Raw genomic sequence first — 22060 nt, forward strand, 5'->3', positions numbered from 1 at the left:
AACTTGAGAGGTGATATGTCTCTCCTTTGCCTGTTATGGCAATTGATTTGTTCCTGGCCCTTGACTTACCTCCAGTGTGACTCATGCTTGAGAACTCACCCGTCAAATTGAAAAGGTTCCTGCAGGGGTTAGTCTACGAAGGATATACATCCGAAGTCCATGAAAGTACTGGCTCTACGGTTCATTTAAACAAACTTGACACCACATCAACTTTGATTAAAGCAGACTATTTATCATAAGCATCATGCTTAATTTAAAAAGCCTATGAATGTTGACGACCACCCAAACCATAGCATACGAAAAATGGACTGAGGACGCATAACCATATATGATCAAGCTAGACTCAACTAGAGATAAGTATGAGTAAAAGAAATGGTGAATCTTTTGCTTCATGTCCTATACCTGAGTGCACTTACCGCCAGCATGATGTATATGTTGAAATCTCTAGAGCGGTGGCATGGTCACATGTGATTGTCAATCTCTCCTCCGTCTTGATGTGGGTTGTGGCGAAGGAAGGTACTTTGACCACACCAACTCAAGCAAGTGGTTCGGTTATGCCCACATCTCGGGTGCAAGAACCTTGTGCCTTGAAGGCGTGTTCCGTTGGCAAAATTTTGTAGAGACGTAGGATGCATCTCTTCTTAGGCAAAGATGCAAGTGCCAACTAGAGTGTAGCAGCAAACACCTAGGAAAGAAGAGGGCATCTCCTCTTGCTTGTATGTGTGTAGGTGTTGCAGGAGCGAGAGGTTGTGCACAACTAGGAGTGGATGAAGGCTAAGCCAAGGTGGCACATGAGCTCAAGAGAGGGGCTTGGTGTAGCGAGGTAGCATGATCGCTACTAGCGAGGTGTATGGCCTATTTTAAAAACTCGCACATAATGCGGTCTTTGAACTAGATGTAGCCCGTCAGCCCTCTTGCTCTCTTCCTCTTGTCCCATCTTTCATTTCTTTTTTTTATCTTCTGTCTCTCTTTTTTTCTTTTTTTCTTCTTTTTTTTCTTTTTTTATCTGCAAGGTAAGACTAACGCCAACTGCAAACAAGGTGGCCTTGGTTGATGGAACTTGTCATGCAAGCTCGTCGACATTCCTCCCCCACACTTGGACTTTTGCGTTATGAGACGTCAAAAATCAAGTGTGTGAGACTGGGATCTTTATAAGGTGTGTACCAACACCAAGGATCACCAAAATGAGCAGTTGATGTAGTTCCTATGTTCTTAGGCATCGTACGTCCCTCATTCTTAATCTCAGCCTGAAATGGTTACTGACTAAGAATACCCGAAGGTGCATAATATCCTAAAAACTGATTCTTACTTTTATTGGAAAGAAAAGTTACCAAGATAATCCGGGATATCTCCCGGCATTGCTTTGTTTATGGTCACAAGCTCGACCATGGAGACATCTCGCTGCAAGATTAGTGCCACAGACACATACAAGATTTGCAATATTTATGATAAATAAAAGCATCCACAACCAACCTTCTAAACATGATAGAGATGAGGACCCTAAGGCGGTTATGGTTCTTGCACAAGGAAGTGAAACTAATCGGACGGAACTATGAGGATTCTTTATGTGAGCATGAACACTGAGGAACTTTGAAAGAGAATCTTTCATGCTCATTTGTGGACTTTCATCCTCTAGAGTTGGTGTCTCAAGCTTGTCCATGGCTTGCAGGTTCTCCTTCCCAAGAGATGCATCGTGCAAGAACAAGGTTGTTTCTTGACAAATGTCAAGAACAACATTTTGATGGCCAGAGGAATAAGGTTCAGGCTCGATGGGGAAGCTGTGATGGTGGTTCTTTGGAGTGCAATTCAAAGGTCTCACCAGAATCTTTTTGAATGAAATGAAGATCATCCGGTTCTAGAGTAGATTCAGGGGACTCATGAAGCAGAACCGTCATTACTTCCTCTATCAACATATTATCAGGGAGGATGCCCGTCAAGGTTTTCTCATAATCGCTATGAGGATCATCCCTAAATTTAGGAGCACAACCCGGAGCTTGAATTTCTTTGGAATCCGGCGATGGCTCTGGGGAGGACTCTCTAGTCAGACCCAAAGATGTTGAAGGCTCAGGTTCAGGCTCGGCAAAAGAAGGTTCCTCCCTTCCTGACATAAATACTAGGGTTCCCGATCTTCTGAAAGGTTCTGATAAACAACGATTTGGGCGGAGTCGCGACACAAATCGATCCGGCTTCTCGAACGCGGACGCTCTTGAGCCCCGCAATCGCAGCACCACGTCTCCTCTGTTTATCACCCGTGTCGAAACGCGGATGACCTCACCGAGAAGGCTAATCCCTATTTGCCAATCGAAGAACACAAAAGAGAACGGTATAGAAAACAACCAAAATTGCAGATGAATGATTAAACTCACGAGTTGGGGTCTTACAAACCGATCTAGCGGCGAAACTGTTCTCGACAGAATAATCTAAGCAAAACCCAAAAACCTAAAGATGGCGGCGGATACTGATATATAGAGTTTAGGGTCGTGCAACCCCCTCTCGACGCAACCCTAATGGGTTCTAACACGATACACGGCCCAAAGGCCCAAATACGGTGACGCAGCACCGTGACATATTCTGGACGTCAAATTGTTCGGTCGATTCCCATTGACTTGGATATAATTTGGATGTGGGACGAAAACCATTGGAAAGGTTATCTTCTTAGCTTTCCATCCATATAAAGAATGCCCCAATCCGAGCATGTATGCGACCTGGGCGCCCGTTTTAGTGCAGACTGGTCCTGGACTCTGAATTACACTCGAGGTCGGCTTGGTTTGGGCCTCCACTTTAACTTGGACGTCCTCGATGATCCTCCATGGCTCTAAGTCCTTCTCCAAGTGTCTCCTTGTCTCCTCCATTGTTTCTAATCACAATATAATCATTAGGTAGCAATCTACTCTCGAATTCATACAAAGAAGAACATAGGAATGAGCTCACCTCTAAATTCAATTATCGCGCATGAGCTCTTGTTATCGGTACTTGAATGACCGTTGGAGGATTGTTGTGTGTATCTGAGGTAGTGATGTCCGCATCATCCTCCCCCTCTTGAATTGAAGTCGTCTTGGACTCAAGCTCATCCTCTTCTCCCAAGTATGGCTTCAAATCTGAAATGTTAAACGTGGGACTAACCCCAAACTCGGGAGGCAACTCAAGTTTATATGCATTATCATTAATCTTCTCAATAATTTTGAAAGGACCATCAGCATGAGGCATCAACTTAGACTTTCTCAATTCTGGAAATCTATCCTTTCTCAAATGCAACCAAACTAAATCACTCGGTTCAAGCTTAACTTCTTGCCTATCTTTACTACCAGCAATTCTATGCTTTTCAGTCATCTTTTCAATTGTGTGCTTGGTTGTCTCATGCATTTTCAAAATAAATTCAGCACGTGCCTTTGCATCATTATGAACCCTCTCACTAGTAGGTAAAGGCAAGATATCAATAGGAGCACGAGGGTTGAAACCATACACTATCTGAAAAGGACTTACCTTGGTAGTAGAACGTGTTGCCCGATTGTACGCAAACTCCACATGAGGCAAACATTCTTCCGACATCTTCAATTTTTTCTTCAAAATAGCCCTCAACATGGTACCCAAAGTACGGTTGACTACCTCTGTTTGTCCATCTGTTTGTGGGTGACATGTTGTAGAAAACAATAGCTTTGTACCCAACTTGTTCCATGGTGTGCGGAAAAAATGACTTAAGAATTTTGCATCACGATCTAAAACAATAGTAGAAGCCATACCATGTAAGCGAACAATCTCATGGAAAAACAGATCAGCAATATGAACAACATCATCACTTTTATGGCATGGTATGAAATGTGCCATCTTAGAAAAACGGTCTACCACAACAAAAGTGCTATCCCTCCCCCTCTTAGTTCTAGGCATTCCCAAAACAAAGTCCATAGAAATATCTGCCTAAGGAATAGAAGGTACAGGAAGAGGCATATACAAACCATGTGGATTCAAATGAGACTTAGCTTTCTGACAAGTGGTGCAACATGCCACGAACCTCTCAACATCTTTTCTCATCCTTGGCCAAAAGAAATGCAAAGCCAAAACATCTTTCGTCTTCTTAGCTCCAAAATGTCCCATCAACCCTCCTCCATGCGCTTCCTGTATCAACGAAAGACGAATGGAACCAACTGGAATGCATAGATGGTTAGCTCTATAAACAAATCCACCATTGATCACAAATTTGTTCCAAGTACGTCCCTCTTTGCAATTCAACATCACTTCATTAAAATCAGGATCAAGCACATATTGTTCTTTAATTGATTCAAGTCCAAAAATCTGACAATCAAGTTGGGACAAGAAAGTATAGCGCCTAGACAAAGCATCTGCAATCACATTATCTTTCCCTTTCTTATGTTTGATAACATAAGGAAAAGATTCAATAAATTCAACCCATTTAGCATGTCTACGATTGAAATTATTTTGTGAGCGAAGATATTTAAGCGATTCATGATCGGAGTGAATAACAAATTCTTTAGGCCACAAATAATGACGCCACGTCTCTAAAGAACGTACAAGAGCATACAATTCCTTATCATACGTGGAATAATTCAACACACATTCAAATAGGATGACGATATCGAATAATAATATTATTAATGGCTCTACAATCAACACACATTCGCCAAGAACCATCTTTCCTAGGAACCAAAATTACAGGAATTGCACAAGGACTAAGGCTTTGACGTACATACCCGCGGTCCAAAAGATCTTGAACTTGCCGCTGAATTTCCTTAGTCTCCTTTGGGTTGGTTCGATAAGCAGCACGGTTTGGCAATGATGCTCCTGGAATCAAATCAATTTGACGCTCTATCCCTCTCATAGGTGGCAATCCCGGGGGTATCTCAGCTGGAAAAACATCCTCATACTCCTGCAAAAGGTTAGTAACAACAGGAGGTATCGAACTACCAATATCATCTAGAGATACCAAGGCTTGTTTGCATATCAAGGAATAGCAAATATCATCATCTGAAATTTCAGCAATGTCACATTTTGTTGCAAGCATAACACCACCCTTCAACTTAATTCCCTCAACCTTAGAGCTAGGTGAAAGCTTATCCGTTTTAGGTGGAAAAACAGATTTAACAACTTGCTGATTTTCAGATTCATCAAGTTTCAAACTAGCAACTCGCTCTTTATCAGCTTCTACAATTTCAGCAGGGGTCAAAGGTAGCGAAGTAATTTTCTTTTCATTATGCACAAAAGTGTATTTATTACTCCTACCATTGTGTGTAGCATAATTATCATGTTCCCAAGGACGACTCAACAAAAGTGAACAAGCTTGCATTGGAACCACATCACAATCAACAGAATATGCATATGAGCCAATAGAAAACGAAACCCTGCAAACCTGTGTTACCTTTGCTCTTCCGGAAACGTTTAACCACTGAATATGGTAAGGATGTGGATGTGTACGTGCGGTCAAGCCAAGCTTCTTGACCAAATCAGAACTCACCAAGTTGTTGCAGCTACCTCCATCAATGATCACACGTGCACGACGGTTGTTGATGATGAAGAAAATCTGGAACAAATTATGGCGTTGCAACCTCTCAGGCTGCTGTACCTGCGTGCTGAGCACCCGCTTTACAATGATGGTCCTATAGGCCGTTGTGTCATCACGACCAAAGACTTCGCCGTCCTCATCCTCAACTTCTCCTTCTTCCTCTTCCTCTTCCACGTTGGAGGTGGTGATGTAGCCATCTTCTGTAGCAACATATGCCTGTTGACTAGGGCAATCTTTCTACACATGCCCAAACCCTTGGCAACGGTGGCACTGAATGCGTCCCGTCGAGGCAACAGATGAGGCACTCTTGGCGGGTACCTGCGAAGAATTTTTACCTGACTCTGCTTATCATGGTGGAGATGGTTTTGGTGCCGCAGAAGCTCCGGATGCAGCTGGTCGCTTGCTCGCTAGCTGGGAAGGCACCCGAAAAGAGACGGCTTTGGGCAGTCCCGCAGATGGCGTCGTGCACGGAGTGTATGTACTCGCCTTGTCCTTGCCCTACTGCTCACGCCCCTGCAATAACAGCATTAAACTTCGGATGATCATATCTTGATCATACGAACCCTGAATTGACCCATTCAAGTCTCCTAATGTTTCTTATAACCTAAAGAACCGTGTGCTTTCTTTTTATGTATTGTTATTGCTTCTTTATAAGGTTGTAGCTTTGCTTGTGTGCAACAAGAACAATTATTAAGCAACAACAACAATTAAGAAAGTTTATTAAAAAGGAAACTAAACATAATCCTCCTTTTCCTTTGGGCCAAGTCCGTCCCAAAGTTCCTTTCCTCTCTCCCTCGGCCCGCGGCCGAAGTCTCTCTTCCCCCCCTCTCTTTTTCATCCCCTCTTTCTCCCAGGCCTCCCCTCCTCCTCCCGGTCCACCTCTTCCCTCCTCTTCCGCTTGGGCCACCCCTGCCCTGTGCCGGCCCAGCCGACCAGCCACCCCAGGCCGCCTCCCTCCTCCCCTCGCGCCCCTCTGCACGCGCGGCGCACGTGCGCGCCTCGCGCCTGACCGGTGGGTCCACCCACCCGGTCGTCTTCAACCTCCAGCCGGCCGCTCCTCTCTGTCCCTCTCCTGAACCCTAGCGCCGCCATCCTTCGATCCCGCTCCACTGCGCAAGTTCCGGCCAAATAAATTGCAAAAACAGAATCCCCATCCCTTCCTCATTATTTCCCCCAACTTTCCCCTTTTAATCCCGCCCCCAATCACTAGGATTTAATCCCTCTTCTTTGACCGCCATTGATGCCGCTGGCCACGTTCTCCGGCGTCGTTCCCGTCCCCTCCTGTGGTCGGCACTCCCCTCCATTGCCTATAAAACGGAGCCCTAGTCCCCCTTTCCTTCGGTTTTCCACCTTCCCGAGCTCCCTAGCCACACCGTCGCCGACCTCCTCTCTCTCCTACGCCGCCGGCCAACTCCAGCCGCCCCTGCCACCGCGTCAGCACGCCGGCCGGCCGTGCCGTCGCCTCCCCCGGCGTCACAGTCGCCTCCCCTTCCCCGGCCTGCTCTCCGTTTCCCTCGGAGACCTCCAGAAGTGCATCCCCGCAGGCAACAGTGGCATCGCAGCAGCGAGCGTCGTCCTCGGCATCACCTCCCCTCCATCCGAACCCCACCGCCGGTGTCCGTCATCGTCTTCACCGTTCATCCTTGCCGGCTCGTCATCCCGCGGTGCCGCCTCCATCGTCGTCATCGCAGCGGCGTGTTCCGCGTCATCCTCGCATCCGTGCAGCTGCTGCCAGCTGCCCTCGTCGCCTCCTCGCCAGTTCCGGTTGTCGTCCTGCCATCGTTCTTGGTCGTCGTGGCGTTCGTCCCTTCGTCAAGCCGCGTTCGTTCGTCGCCCGCGTTTCGTCAAGTCTGCTGCAGCCTCGGCGTTGTCTTCGTCATCGGCTCCGTGTCATCAAGCCCTGCGTCGGCCTCGTCCTGCCTTCATCCAAGGATCGCCGCCGAAGTGTCGTCCGTTCGTCTCCGTCGTTCCCATCCGTCTCCGCCGCGCCGTTCATCATCGTCGTTCCCATGCCTCATCGCGTGGTGGTAAGGATCCATCCTCTCGCTGCCCTGTTCTCGTCCTTTCGATGTCGCCCCATGCCCGTTGTGTGTTTGTCGACCCCGGTACCCGTGTACCGGTGTCGGTAGTCGTTTGTGGGTGCGTGTGGTGACCGTGGTTGTTTGTTCGCTCGGTAGCCGCGTTGTTTCCACGTGTGCAGCCCGCATGGTGTCTAGTGGAGTCCGTTTGTCGGCCACTCGCCTCGGTTGGCACACGGGGTATGCTTCCGTTGACCTGTGGACCGTCTCTGTATACTTGGTCGTACGGCAATAGTCGAGGATGCCGACGTCGTTTTTGAAGAAGAGGATTTGAATGACCCGTTAAGCCAAAGGTGAGTATTTTTTCCAACTAGTGCGCATCTTTCATGTGCTCATCTTCGTATGTTCATATTAACCTAGGGTGTGATTAGATAATGGGATATATGGGATTGGATTGGGATTGGGAAAATCAATGATGGGTTAGGATTAAATTGAAGATTGAGAATGTATAGTTAGGATTTAAAGATGGGTGTGAAATTATTTCCCTTTCTCATTTGCCAAACATTGCCCTAGTGTGTACTAAATGAGGTCAGCAAATTTGATAATACAGAGGGCTGCATTTTGCGCCTAATTGACATTTTCATTTTTTGATGTTATAAAACAGAGTTGTTTTTTCTCGTTTGTTTATGTTACTATATAAGAATACTAGAAGTGTACTGAATATATTTTTTTCATGTAAATCAATGTTTGATATTCCTACTATATTATCATAATGGTTGTTTTCCACACAAATAGCATCAAGTTGACAGGTGAGATATGGGAGGTATGGATCAACTGCAAGGGGTCCAAAGAGCGCTGGGTCAAAGCCAATGTTGACAAGGGTAACATATGATTTGAATCTTTGATAAGAGTAGCTAGGGTTTGGCTTGCGCGACTACTTGTACTACAAGAAGAGATGTGGAAATGATATAGCAAGCCTTGAGGCAATTGATTACAGAAGAGATGCAGAATGCATGATTAGGGACGTAGCTTCAGAAAAGAAAGTCAGGTTAGTACTGGCTACACAACAAGTAAAAGAACGACATGTCAACATTACACCTCTAAAGTGACCAAGGGAGCAAGAGTGTGACGATGATAATGATGATGATGATGAGGTTGATGCATACAAAGAATGGCTTGCATCAATCCAAGAGGATGATGAAACTGTTCATGGTATATATGCTAGTTGTATTGCAGTAGCAAGTTGTGCATATCTGTACCTGTATTATTTACTTACATAATTTTGTTGGTATCTCGCAGATCTATACGATGATTACAGGGACGAAACCATTAAAACTTACACTGAATGGTTAAGGGATCAAGGGCTTCTGAAACAAATTAGTATGTATTTTTCCCTTTGGAGTACTTATTATTTCTAATTACTTTTTATAATCTACAAAGCGCACATGTGTACATTTTTTGGCAGTGGCTTACAAAGCTTATATTACCAATAATAAGAATACATCAGATGGTGTCGAGATCAATGGCAGCAGTGACATGCCAGAAATAGAATGGCCATCTCATGCTAGGAAAATAACAAAGCATACACAAGGTTATATTCAGTTCATATTTCTTTAAATTTTTACTTTCATTGCTGCAATTGAATCAACACTTAATCCTTTGTATGAACTTTTCTCACGTGATTGTAAGTAGATGGCAAGCAAGTTGGCCATGGTACCAAGAGGTTGAAGTCATCTTCTCGTAAACTTAAAGTTGAATTTTCAGCAAAACTGGGTGGTCCATGTGGAGACAATAGGCGTACATTTGTGGATGAAGTGGTAATGTACACAAGGTTAAGGACTCCACTAATTGGTGTTAGAAAGTGGAAAGATGTGAAGCAAGATGTCAAGAATTCAATTGCAGATTGTGTAATGGTATGTATATGCCACATCTTTATTCTTTTCTATCTGTTATGCAAATGAATTTTTCAATTTGCACCTATGTTCTCAATGTAATTGAATGTAATGTTTCCAACATAATTCATGGGACATCCCGCAGAATGATGATTCTAGGCAGATGGTATGGAAGATTGCCAAAGAACGATACAAAGGATGGTGATCCACTTTTAGTGCTACGTACAGGGCATATGACAGTTATGAAGACAGAATGAAAAATAAGCCTCAAGACTGATCATGTACTTTGGATCCAAAAAATTTAAGGTGAGGCACTTTTTTGTACAATTAATAACACAAGCGTTTGTGCATATTGTACTTGCTAATTGCTGAACGTTGCGTGTCTTATCTGTGCAGAAGGTCAGCACCCAGAACTCTACGAATAGGCAACAAATGAAAACCATGCATCTTATGGGTTCCAAACCATTCTCTCAGTGTAGTTGGGAACAGGTGAATATGTTTTACATTCAGATGAACTAACAAAATAATAATCAAATGAATACTAATGATGCAAAATATTTCATTCGTAGAGAGATGAAGAAACTGGTGCTGAGCCAGGTGTTCTGGAACTTTGGAAGTCTACTCACACGAGGCACGGAAAATGGTCAAATAAGATGTCTGAAAGTATTTACATGAGTTGTAATTTCAAGCACATAACAAGATATTATTTGAGTCGCAACATTACCTAAATCGATGTCTTACATTTTTTTTCTTTGCATCAGAATAATACAACAAGGAAGTTGGCTATGACAGATTCAGATGAGGCGGGTGATGAAGGATCAAGAAGTGTCACATTTGGGGGTCAAGAAGACGATGTTTTCCAGAACACATACAAGGAAACAACAGGAACAAAATCAACATAGAAACGTGGACACGGATATTTTGAGAAACAAACAAAACACCAACTTCATGAGATAGTTGAAGAACAAGCTCGTGAGGTTCAGATATTAAAGGATGAACTTGCAAGGAACACGAAAATCAGGAATAACTTAAAGCCTATCTCAAGGATGAATTGGTGAAGGAGATTCAAAAAGTGATGTCGGAGCAGAGTAAACAACCATTGACACAGGAGGTAAGACATTCATATTGTCTGCATTTTTTAATATGTGTACATGCTCTGTTCATAATACATTTTAAAATCATAGAGAATTGGTAATGAATTGAATAGTTATGTCATGCTTCTTGAGAGTCTGGAGAAGATGTATCCTTAGTGATTGATGATACAAATATTACTGCTAATATCTGACCAGACATTTTTTTAATACCAAGGCTACCATTGATTCAAACTGTAATACCCCGTATATTAAAAGATATTTAGGTTTTTTAGTTTGGGTTGACTTGTTAAAATAAAGATGTTAACAGAAATAAATAAAAGAAAAATATCTTTAGAAGTGGGCCAACATGAGAAGGCCCATAAACCCAGCCCATTAGTTCTCCCATAAAAGCTAGAGAGAGGGGAACCGAATCCCACCTCCCCTCATAGTGCCGCCACCCCTCTCCCTGGCCGGCGCCTCATTCCTCCCCTCCTCCTGTGTTTGCATCTCTCCCATCTACAGCAAATTCCTCTCCCTAGATCTCCACCTTCATAGCTTGGATCAAGAAGAGAAGTAGAAAAACGGAACGAGAAGGAGGAGAGGAGTAGAAGGAGGGGTTAGACCGGAGTCTCCCCGATTGTCTCCTCACAAGTTCACTAAAGAAACCCTAGGTGAGGCTTATCCCCTTGTTGTATCAGTTGTTCTAGCATGGCTTTAGTGCATTAATTCATGGTTAGGGAAGGCTAGAGAAGGAGTTTGGGTAGTTGCGGTTTGGTTTGTTGCAGTTCTGCATGTGGGTAGATTTGCAGTGCTTCAGTGTTTCGATGTTTCGGGGCTCTAAATGTTATTTTATGCAAAAGTTTATAACTATGGTGTTGTAGATAATGTTTGGATATATCTTCTGACCAAAGGGAGCGATTTTATCTCAAGTGGTTTAGGAGATATAACTTTTTTAGTATGACTGTTGTTTTTGTGTCATAATCTGGATAGTAGTAGATTGAACTGTTTTTGGAGAGGTTAAACAGTGGAATCAGCCAGGCCGCCTATAGACAAAGTTGTAGAGGATTTTCTTATCTTTCTATATTGGTAAAGTACACCCTGATTGGGCGAGTAGAACTCTAGTTATAGTTGTTTTAGTGTGGACAGTCTGAAATTCTGGACAGATTCTGAAGCCTGCTTTCAAGCGCAAATTAGACCATTTAAATGGCAGAATAAAAATATGCTTTCTACATGAAAGTTGTAGGTATTGTTCTGTAGATTTTCAAAATGTATATATTTTCAGTCATAGCCTTTTCATATTTCAAGATATAAAGGTTTGAAGCAGCAGTCTTGTGTATAGTCCAAGCGGCGTTCCTTGTTATTGAGATTTGATGGGATGGGGCAGTAGGTTCACCTTTTTCATTGTTTTATATGCATGTTTGAATATGTTTGCTAAGGTTTTGTTTATGATTAGGTGGTGGTCCATCATATCGTGCATGATACCAACCGTTCGTTCGAGGCAAATGCATGACGAACTAATTGTGTGATTCATGGATTGTTACTCTATCTATTTATTTCTGATATATTTCAACGTGATAAGTAATTGCTTATGTTCATATTGTTGTTCACGCTATTTAGATTTCAAGTTGATCTTATGTGTACGATGTTATTCTTGTTTTAATATTCTGGATTCTAGTTCTGCTTAAATAATTCAAGTTCCCTGCTTGCCATGGACGTGTTTCCATTTGGTTCTTTGATTCCGGTTTCAATTATTCAAGTACCATGCGTAGTCATGGGAGTGCAATTTGGTTATTTATTCAAGTTCCTGTGGGTAAGCGCTGATCACGCTTACTTGGCTTTGCCGGCAAATGCTAGGATGTATTTACTATTGTCCGGGATGAAAACTACTATTTCAATTCATGCCTGCCCGGGATGGGAACTACTATCTTTTTTGACTTGGTGTTTGGAAATGTGTTTCCTATCAAAGAAAGAAAGGCTTCTGTTCATGCTTTATTGTCAGCGATGTGTATATGTGTTTTCTAGTTCCATATTGTACTTGCTGAGTATTTTTATACTCACTCTTGTGTTTTATTTGGTTTTAGGTACGCATTGAGACCGGCATGCAAGGGCGGGAAGTAACATCCTTATATGCACATCTACTTGCTCACTATCAAACTATATTGCTTAGATCCATAATGACACTTAAAATTATATCCTGGTTTGGTCTTATAATAATCTTTTAGATTTCTAATAGTTTCTTCCCCATGGATTATAAGGATGGATCGTATTATGGGAATGATATTGTTATTAGTTTAACTTATAATTGCATGTCGTGGATGTCCGTATTTACAGGGAAGACTCTGCCGAAATTTCTAATAATTTTGGAAGTTAGTGGTTTGAGTGTTTTTTGGTGTGGCACTCTTGGTACGTGGTTACCTGGGGTGTTACACAAACACTTCCAACAAAGAAGCAGAGTGGAGCAATGTGAATTATACTGATGCAACAGCCCTGCACACTCAAGAGAGACCAGTGCACGCACCAGAAACAACGAATGAGGTAAAGAATTGAACAAATAATTCAGTCATCATGGTTTTGTGCATTTAACTACATCTAACATTGAATTACATGATTACATCTAACAATGTTCAACATACTTCATAACACAGATTGACCCAAAAAGTGTTATCACATAAGAGAAAGAAAATCGGCCAACTACGAAGCAGGTAACGAACTAGACCAATCATACCAATCATAATATTGAATTACATATGTCATTGTTTAACAAACTTTAAAAAACAGAATATCCCAACAAGCCATGTCACTGCAACCCAAGAAAATGTGAACCCTACTACATGCAAAGATACAGTTTCCAAAGTTGCAAAGAGTTTGTTTACAGGAAATGCTGGGAACAAAGAAAAAGAGCATCCTACAATCCAGGTAACGACCTTGAACAAGATTTCTACCCATCACTGTGCATTGAATTACATGATTACATCTAACAATATTGAGCATAATTCATAACACATATTGACCTAAAAAGTGATGTCACAACAGAGAAAGAAAATCGTGCACTTACGAAACAGGTAATGAACTAGACCAATCATTCCAGTCATAATATATAATTACATATTGCGTAACAAACTTTACGAAACAGAATATCCCAACAAGCGATGTGTAGAATCCTCAAATTTTAAACAAAATTTGACTGCATCATGCTGGCTTTTGATTAATTTAGTGTGCTCTAAAAATTTATTTGATTCTTAATTGGTTCAAGTGTTACTTCTTTAGAACCTTACTAATTTACCCTAATATTAGTAAGGATTTGCTATATTCCAAACCCTAGTGAAACCTTTCAAAATTCATAGTTTAAATTCAAATCTTCTCTAGGAAAAATATTCAAAATTCTTGAAATTCACTGTTCATTTCACACTAGGTGCTCGACAGAATGTCTAGCCCAACTAACACAGCCCAACCTCTACCCAATCTTGTGCAAAGTCTAGATTTGATCCTTGGGGACCACATCCCACTCAAATCCGTGGCTTTCTTTGCTTCTTCCTCCCCTTCACGCGCGCCGCCCGGGCATCCAACATAGCCACGCGCCGTGTCGCCGCGCGTCGGCTTTGGGGCCGCTTGCGCGTGCCCGATCGTCTTGGCGCGTAGTCGCTCGTCCGACGCCCTCAGACCGCCACCGCCGCACCAATCTTGACGACGACAAAGCCGGGACGACCTCCGCCGCAAGAAATCGCCGCTTGACGCCGTGCGCTCCCATCCAAAGCCGCCACCGAGTCCGATCTTGATTCTACCCGGGGTGAATCGCGCCAATTCTTGCTGCACGGTTGAATTGAAGATAGACGGTCGTTTCCCCTCTCACCATTCACCTCCAAGCCGGCCGTTTTAACCCTCGCCGCCGCCGCGCGTCGCGCCCGGATTGGCGCTAACACGTCACCAGCCGTTTCTACCCGGGGTCAAGCCAATCCTTCGCCGGTAAGTATTCAAACGTGGCCTCCCGCCACTCAAATTGACCTTGGCCACCCTATCACAGCCTCTGCCACCTTTGCCATATCCAATCCTTGAGCTCATCCATGGCGATGATGGCGTCCGAGCTCATCCACCTCTCCTGGCCCTATAAATAGGACCCTAATCCCTTCCTTGTTCATCATCGATCATCAACAACCATAGCCCCACAACTCCGAAGCTCTGCTTCACCAATCTATCTCATCAACCACTCTCGCCCGTCGGTCGAACACCTTGTGCGCGATCGACTCCACGCCCGTCCATCCATCCACCCTAAATAACCCTTAGAACACCTTATATCGACCAGGTTCTAGTATAGTGAGCCCTAACCGAAGCCCTGCATCAAGTTTTACCTCGCCGTACCGAGCCGAGCACCGTCGCCCCTGCTCTGCTCTGTTCTTCGTCGCCGCAATGTTTTTCCGGCCGCAATCCGTCGTTTCAACCGATCTCGGTGAGTTCTTCCGTTTTAACCATCTATATACTACCTAAAGTCTATTTTTGCAATCGGTTTGCACTATCATGCCATCCTCTGGGCTGCCGACATGAGCTCGACCGCCGCCAATGGAGGCGCTTGTCGGCGGATATACTCCGCACCTTGCCGAAGGTCGGCAAGCTGCCCAAACCCTTCTAGGTACCTCATAGATGCTCTAGAACCCCTCCCCGAGCCATGTCTGACTCACATCACCCCGATCACCTTCACGGCTTAACTATGCCATCGCCGCCCTAGCCGCTAGCTCAACCACATACCAAATTAACCCCTCCGCCGCCGCTTGCCGTCGCCGGAGAACCCTAGCTCCCTCCCCTCCTCGGCCGCAACCCCTTTCCCCCTCTAGCGCCGCCGTAATCCCAAACCCTAGCGCCGCCAGCCACATTTGGGGAACGGCTGGAGGTTGAAGAAGAGAAGAGAGAGAGAGAGAGATTGATAGGTGGGACCCGCACACCGTGCCATTTCACATTTAATTGATTTTCAAACTTTAGAAGCACATATCTTTTAAAATATAGATCTAATTCCAGTAAAACTTGGACCAATATTCTTCTAAAATCATTCTCTATCTTTTGAGACCCCTTTTGTTATTTTTCTATTTTATTTTATTTTCCCTATCTTTCTTATTTTTGGATTTTATTTGAATTCCTTTTGAATTTGAATTTTATATGTCTAACCCTAGGTCTTGAGGATTCTTCTAACACACTAGATAATAGCAATCAATTTCAGGACATCGAGCAAGGCAAGTTACCATATACCTTTTGATCATTTAAGCCTATATTTTACAAATTATTTATTTATAGCCTTCTATTCAATATTCTATTTTATATGCACAATTCAACCATAGAAACCCAGATAATTGAGCCTTGATTACTTCACTTATAATCTGGTTAAAATATCTTATACTTAGATTGGGACAGTACGTTAGAATTGGATGATTTCCGGGTGGCTAGTACCGTCTCGATTGATATAGTTATTACCAGGTACTTATGTCGAACAAACGGGTACGACCGCTGTTTCTAGAATGGGGACAGACCTAGTTATTATGTTAATTAGCAATATGGCACCTCCGTATAGTGGTTCTTATTTTTAAGCCCTCGCGCAGGAGGCATTTATAGCCGCGAAGGGCTACTTTTAACCATTACCATGTACAGGTAAATGGTTTGTGATACCCGAGTGTAAACTATGTGGTATATTTCTAAACCTTGATCGAGATGACGTGGTGTCATATGATCAGTTCCCCTTAAATACCTCGCGAACGCCAGAACTCCTCTTGCTGCTGTTAACAATACGTTTAGAGCATATGAGGATATAAGTTCATGGAACAGGTGCCACAATTGTTAATAACTTAATACTGGGCCATGACTAAAGCCGATGATTATCAGCAAGTCGTGGACTGCGGGTAAAGCGTACATCTGCTGCAGTAGAATATCTTTGAAACTATTCGAATAGCCGTACTCATGGAGTTGAGTACCGGGACTCATATGGTACACTGGTTAGAAATTTAAAGTCTATATATTTATAAATTCTTGCTATAACTCTTCCAGATTGTTTATTACTGCTTTTTGCAAAGAACCCTACTATATGCCAGTGCATAACATATTTCCATGATAACTTGCTGAGTATTGTGAATACTCATCCTTGCTCTTATAACCCCTTTTTCAGTTATGAGTCAAGAGGAGAACCCCTATGGCTATTACTAGGATGACCCCGATAATTTAGAAAATCCCTAAAGGTTATACCTCCCTAGTCAGAATGTATAGAAACTTCCGCTATGTATTAATTCTAGTTGATCAATTTGGTGAGTACCTATTATTGTAAAACCCTTAGTATTGTGAAACTTTAACGTATGTAATGAAGAAGCAGTTATATTGTATGTATCAATATTTACTGATCCGGGGATTGATACATTAATCATAGTCGGATCCAAGTAATTAATTTTGGGACCCGAGAGGACTGGTATCAGAGCATATGTTTTGACTATAGGATGAACCTTAAGGACTACTAACTAAGTTAAGTTTGAATTTACCTCAACCTTATTTTTTTAAGGGGGGTAGATTTAATCCACGAGCATGCATTATAATGTCATCTGTGTATTTTAGGACAATGGCAGAAGGGCATGAGCAAAAAGTTATAGAAATTGCGATTACTATCCATGATAATGACTACACTGATCAACTAATCAGCTTGATGACTAAGCTGAAGATAAATGAGAAGCCGGAATTCTATTCACATGCCTATCAATGGGGAGAACGTTGGGAGTGTGATATGACTGTGAAGATCAATCCCCCAAGAGGTGAACGTGATATGTATTACTTCCGAACACGTCATAGGTGGGATACCGTATGAGCTGCATTATATGATGTGTCCAGGGAGGCTTTTCTACGTCTTAATCATATCTATCAAGATAAGCTGCAACACTCTCGCTATTCTTACCATCCTATGCGAAAGCCGGGCGAAGATTACTGTACTCTTCAAGACGTGGATTATCATGAACAACCAGTAAAAGCAACTATGTCTATCTGGATGGAAGCTGCAGATGACATGTATGAAGAAGCCCTAGAACACATGGATGTACAACGTAAACGTTTGGAGGAAGCTGAACGCAGAGAAGCTGTTCTCAAACACAAATATCGTATACTTCACGAATTATATGAGGAAAGAGAAAAACATAATTCTATCCTCAATATTTGTGTTGCAAGAGCAGCCTTCTGTCTTCACCAAATCCCAAATATGGGTAGTGATGACGATGATGATGATGATGGTATGGAAGGACATATCTCACCAGTACGTGAAGATGAACCACATCCTCAGGATAATGGTGAAGGAGTTTTACAAGGTTTACCACCATCACCACCACCGTTGTATCCTATTTATTCTGATGATGAAGCAGAAGAAATGCATTCAGCTATCGATATCAGTGAACCTAGCCAAGAACCTGAAGTACTCAGGCCAAATCGGGTATTTGATATCAATGACTTAAATACTGCCCCAATTTGGACTGAATCTCCAGACGAAGAGGAAGATCCAGAAGAATGAGAGCTTGAGACACAGGAACATCTTTCTATACATGCTGATGATCAAGAAAATAATGAAGACCCTTACTCCTGCTCTGCCCCCAATATTACTGCATCAACTTCTGCATCTCCTCATGAATTTTCACACTTCGCACCTGCATCGTTATTTGCTAATCCCGCGGAAGGCAGTGGTGGATGGCTTGATGAATAGAAGTTATAGATAGTTAGAGATCTTAAGTGTAGAATTGTTAGTGATCCTACTCCTCTCTAACTTCTATGTGTGATTACCCCTTCTTTTGCGGTTGTGGTTTTTCTTGGTTTGTTCTTTTGTAGCATACACCATGTACAATGTTGTTCATAAATAAAATCTATGTTTAATTATGGATGTTGACTCCCCTTTGAGAAGATATCAATTACCCATTTTCTAGATGAATACGGGTAATGGCAGCACGGGTCAAGGAGATACGGGAGAAATCCCTTCACCAAATCCTACTACCTTGGTAGAAGTTATGGCAAGACAAACTCAATTATTACAGGACATAGCAAAAAATCAAGGAAATAAAGGTTATAGTGCACATGCAGAATTTCTGAGGATTAAACCACCAGTTTTCTCAAAATCCAAAGAACCTATGGATGCCGAAGACTGGCTAAGGGCTATTGAAAAGAAACTAACCTTGGTCAGAACAAACGAACAAGAGAAGGTAACCTTTGCAACCCATCAACTAGAAGGACCAGCCAATGAATGGTGGGAAGCATATCAAGCTTCTATAGAAGATCCTACCCATATCATTACATGGATGGAATTTACCATAGCTTTCAGAAATGCTTTTATACCTACAGCTGTGATCAGGATGAAAAAGAATGAATTTCGAGGATTAAGACAAGGTTTTATGACAGTACAAAAATATTTGAATAAATTTACACAGCTTTCTCGATATGTGATATGTTGCTTCAGACATTCAAGATGAGAAAGAGAGGATTGAAAGGTTTATAGAAGGATTACGTGATGAACTTCGAGGACCAATGATTAGTCAAGATCATGAAAGTTTTCAAAGCCTAGTCAATAAAGTGGTTAGGCTAGAAAATGATCGTAGAATGGTGGAAGGATTCCGTAAGAGAAGAATGAATTTACAACGACAATCACCAACTAGAAGTTCACTACAAGTTCGGAGGCCTTATCCATTTAAGCCATCTCTATCCAATGCAAGGCCGGGCATGCCACCAATACTATCAAGACCTGGATTAAGGATGGAAGACTCTCCATGCTATGTTTGTGGGAAGTTTGGACATTTTGCAAGACTATGCCCTAATCGTCAAAATATGGGTGGCCAAACTTCTTATCAGAAACCATCTACTACAGGTTTTATAAAGAAAAATCCTCCAATTATTAAGAGTGGACCTAATCTTGGACGTGGTCAAGTACATCATATTAAAGCAGAACAAGCTCAACAAGATCCTAATATATTGATGGGTATGTTCACCATAAACTCTAAACCAGTTACTATTCTATTTGATTCTGGTGCCTCTCATTCCTTTTTATCTGCAAAAGCCAGTTGGAATCAGTCTTTACCTAAAGATAATTTAAACAAGGCTATGATAATATATTCACCTAGAGGAACTGTATTAGTATCATCTATTTGTAGAAATGTTCCGATTAAATTAGGAGATCAAATATTTTTAATTGATTTGATCGTACTACCTACCCAAACTATAGATATCATTTTGGGCATGGATTGGTTAGCCAAGAATAATGGACTAATCAATCATGCAACAAGAGAGGTTATCCTTACTGATGAACAAGGAATTAATACAAAGATAATAGTTAAACCCAATCTATCTATGGAATATCATATGACAGACATTTGTATGCTTATACCAAAAGAAGAAGTTCCAGTGGTGCAAGAATATTTGGATGTATTTCCTTAAGATCTAAGTACCTTACCTCCAAATCGGGAAATAGAATTTATTATAGAGTTACTTCCTGGAACGGCACCTATATCAAAAAGACCTTATAGGATGCCAATTAATGAATTGGAAGAATTGAAGAAACAGATAGCTGAGCTACAAGAAAAAGGCTTTATTCGACAAAGTTCTTCACTTTGGGGAACTCATGTTGATGTGACCATGACTACCACGGAGGTAACCATTGCTCACATCATGGATGAACAAGAAGATATCGAGATCACATCATCCAAGTGCTGGAATCCGATTCGGCCACCTACTACACTACTGACTTCAAACGGTCGCTGAATCTGCATACGACCTCCGTTTTCGGCCCGTGAGTACTTGATGGAAAGCTCTCGGAGCCCTCTTTCCAACGGATACAGCCTCATCTCCGAATTCCATCTCGTGTGGCCGAAATCATAGGCACAAGGTGCTGCGTCACCTATAATGGGCCTATGGGCTTGTAACTTCATTTGGGACCCCGGCCCAGGTGGGGCCCATGTGGGATGCGCCCCAACCAGGTGGAGCATGCCCGTAGGCACCCCTAGGTCATCCTCCCACCCCTATATACAGCTAGGTACCCCTTCAGGGTTTATTGGGTTTTGATATATTAAAGTTTAGCCATTGCTACTTGCTTGCAGCGCGCGTGTCGGCTAGACCGTCCGTCTGCTTGTTCTTCGGAACCCCAACTTATCATTTGTATTAAATTCCTATTTGCAACATCAGATTGCTTTTATCTTGTTCTTGCTTGTTTCTTCGATTTGCTTGCAGGAATAGGGTTGATCTGCACCGGCAAGATCAACAATCCACGGAGAGGTGTATCGATCGCTAAGGCGCAACACAACGTCTCGTACGGTTGTAGTCGGATCGTCAATGTTTCTCCCAAATCGTAGTTGTCACAACTCACCGAAAGATCGGGCCAACAACAGCCTTGAGTGTCGAGAGGAACTCAGGGTTCATCAGGTGGTATCAGAGCTTTCGTTGCTCGGTGAGTTTTATCTACCCATAACCAGAAAATTGCCATAAAAAAATTGTCCTGTACCTAGCCATATTGTGCCATTGCATTGTTTTTATCAGTTTTTGCTTTGTTGAGTTTTGTGTTACATCGTCGAGTCGAGTTGCTGGTGTTAGCGTCTAGTTCGTGTAGAGTTTCGAGTTCTGGTCACGTTTTGTACCACAGTCGTCGTCACCTCCGTGTATCTGTTGTCGTCGGGACCTACGAAAACTGAATCGGCTCGCTGCCACGATTCTATTTTTGTAGTTTTCAAAAGTTTTTACCGGTTGGTTTTGCAGTTGTTGAGTTGCATCTTGGGTTTGCTGACTGGGCGTTCTTCTATTTTGGCCGTGCCTGTGTCGTGCATGAGAGGAGGAAGGTGAATTACCATATCTGATTTTGGAAGTAGTCAAGTTTGTTTTGGAAAGATATAGTAGATTGGATTGGTTAAAAATCAGTTTCCTTTTTATCCCATACACCAAATTCGACTGCCATCCACTCCACCTCCTGGCCGACTCCCACTCGCCCCTTTGGCCGAGTCCGACTCCCTCCCTCCCTTTCACGGTTCTGAGTTGTGTCAAACACCTTGGTGAATTTTTGTTTGGTGTCGGTTTCGAGATCTGTTTGGAAAAATGGAACCGGCATAAATTCAGCATTCCATTTTTGTATAATTTTAATTTTGGGTTTAGACTTTTACATTTGAGTCCCTATAGATTTTATATTTACGTTTGAGTCCCTGTAACCTTACATTAAGGTCCTTGAGTCAGTTTTTGTTAAAAAAATCAAGATAAAAGTGAGAAAAAAAGGCAGAAAGGTGCATAAAAAAGAAAAGAAAAAAAATCCGCACCAAAAAAAACAGAAAAGAAAAGGAAAGAAAAAAAAGAAAAGAAGAAAGAAGAAAGAAAGAAAAGAGAAAATACTGTTATGTTTGAGTTGAACTTCATATATCAGAGTTGTGCATGAGTTGTTCCTAGTGCTATCTTGTGCTATCATTTGTGTCTAGGCTCGCGTCTCTAGTACGTTCTAGCCTAGGACCAGCACGGTACTTGACTTTGAACAATTATTCAACTTTGCATTATCTGAGTTGAGCATTTGCTATTCCTTTGCTACATATATAAGCCTACCCAGAG

At 42.5% G+C, this 22060-nt stretch overlaps 1 long non-coding RNA gene and 1 pseudogene across 1 annotated transcript; both read left to right on the forward strand.

Annotated features, from left to right (window-relative positions):
- The first annotated feature begins 5545 nt into the window (after positions 1 to 5545).
- LOC107279364 (uncharacterized) lies at positions 5546 to 10191 on the forward strand (annotated as a pseudogene).
- A 1-nt stretch (position 10192) lies between these two features.
- LOC136353832 (uncharacterized) lies at positions 10193 to 15914 on the forward strand. Its single transcript, XR_010737269.1, has 5 exons — positions 10193 to 10536; positions 12580 to 13033; positions 13144 to 13200; positions 13277 to 13414; positions 15658 to 15914. It is a non-coding gene; the product is annotated as an uncharacterized lncRNA (long non-coding RNA).
- Positions 15915 to 22060: the final 6146 nt, after the last annotated feature.

This window comes from Oryza sativa, chromosome 11 (assembly GCF_034140825.1).
Source record: "Oryza sativa Japonica Group chromosome 11, ASM3414082v1".
NCBI lineage: Eukaryota > Viridiplantae > Streptophyta > Magnoliopsida > Poales > Poaceae > Oryza > Oryza sativa.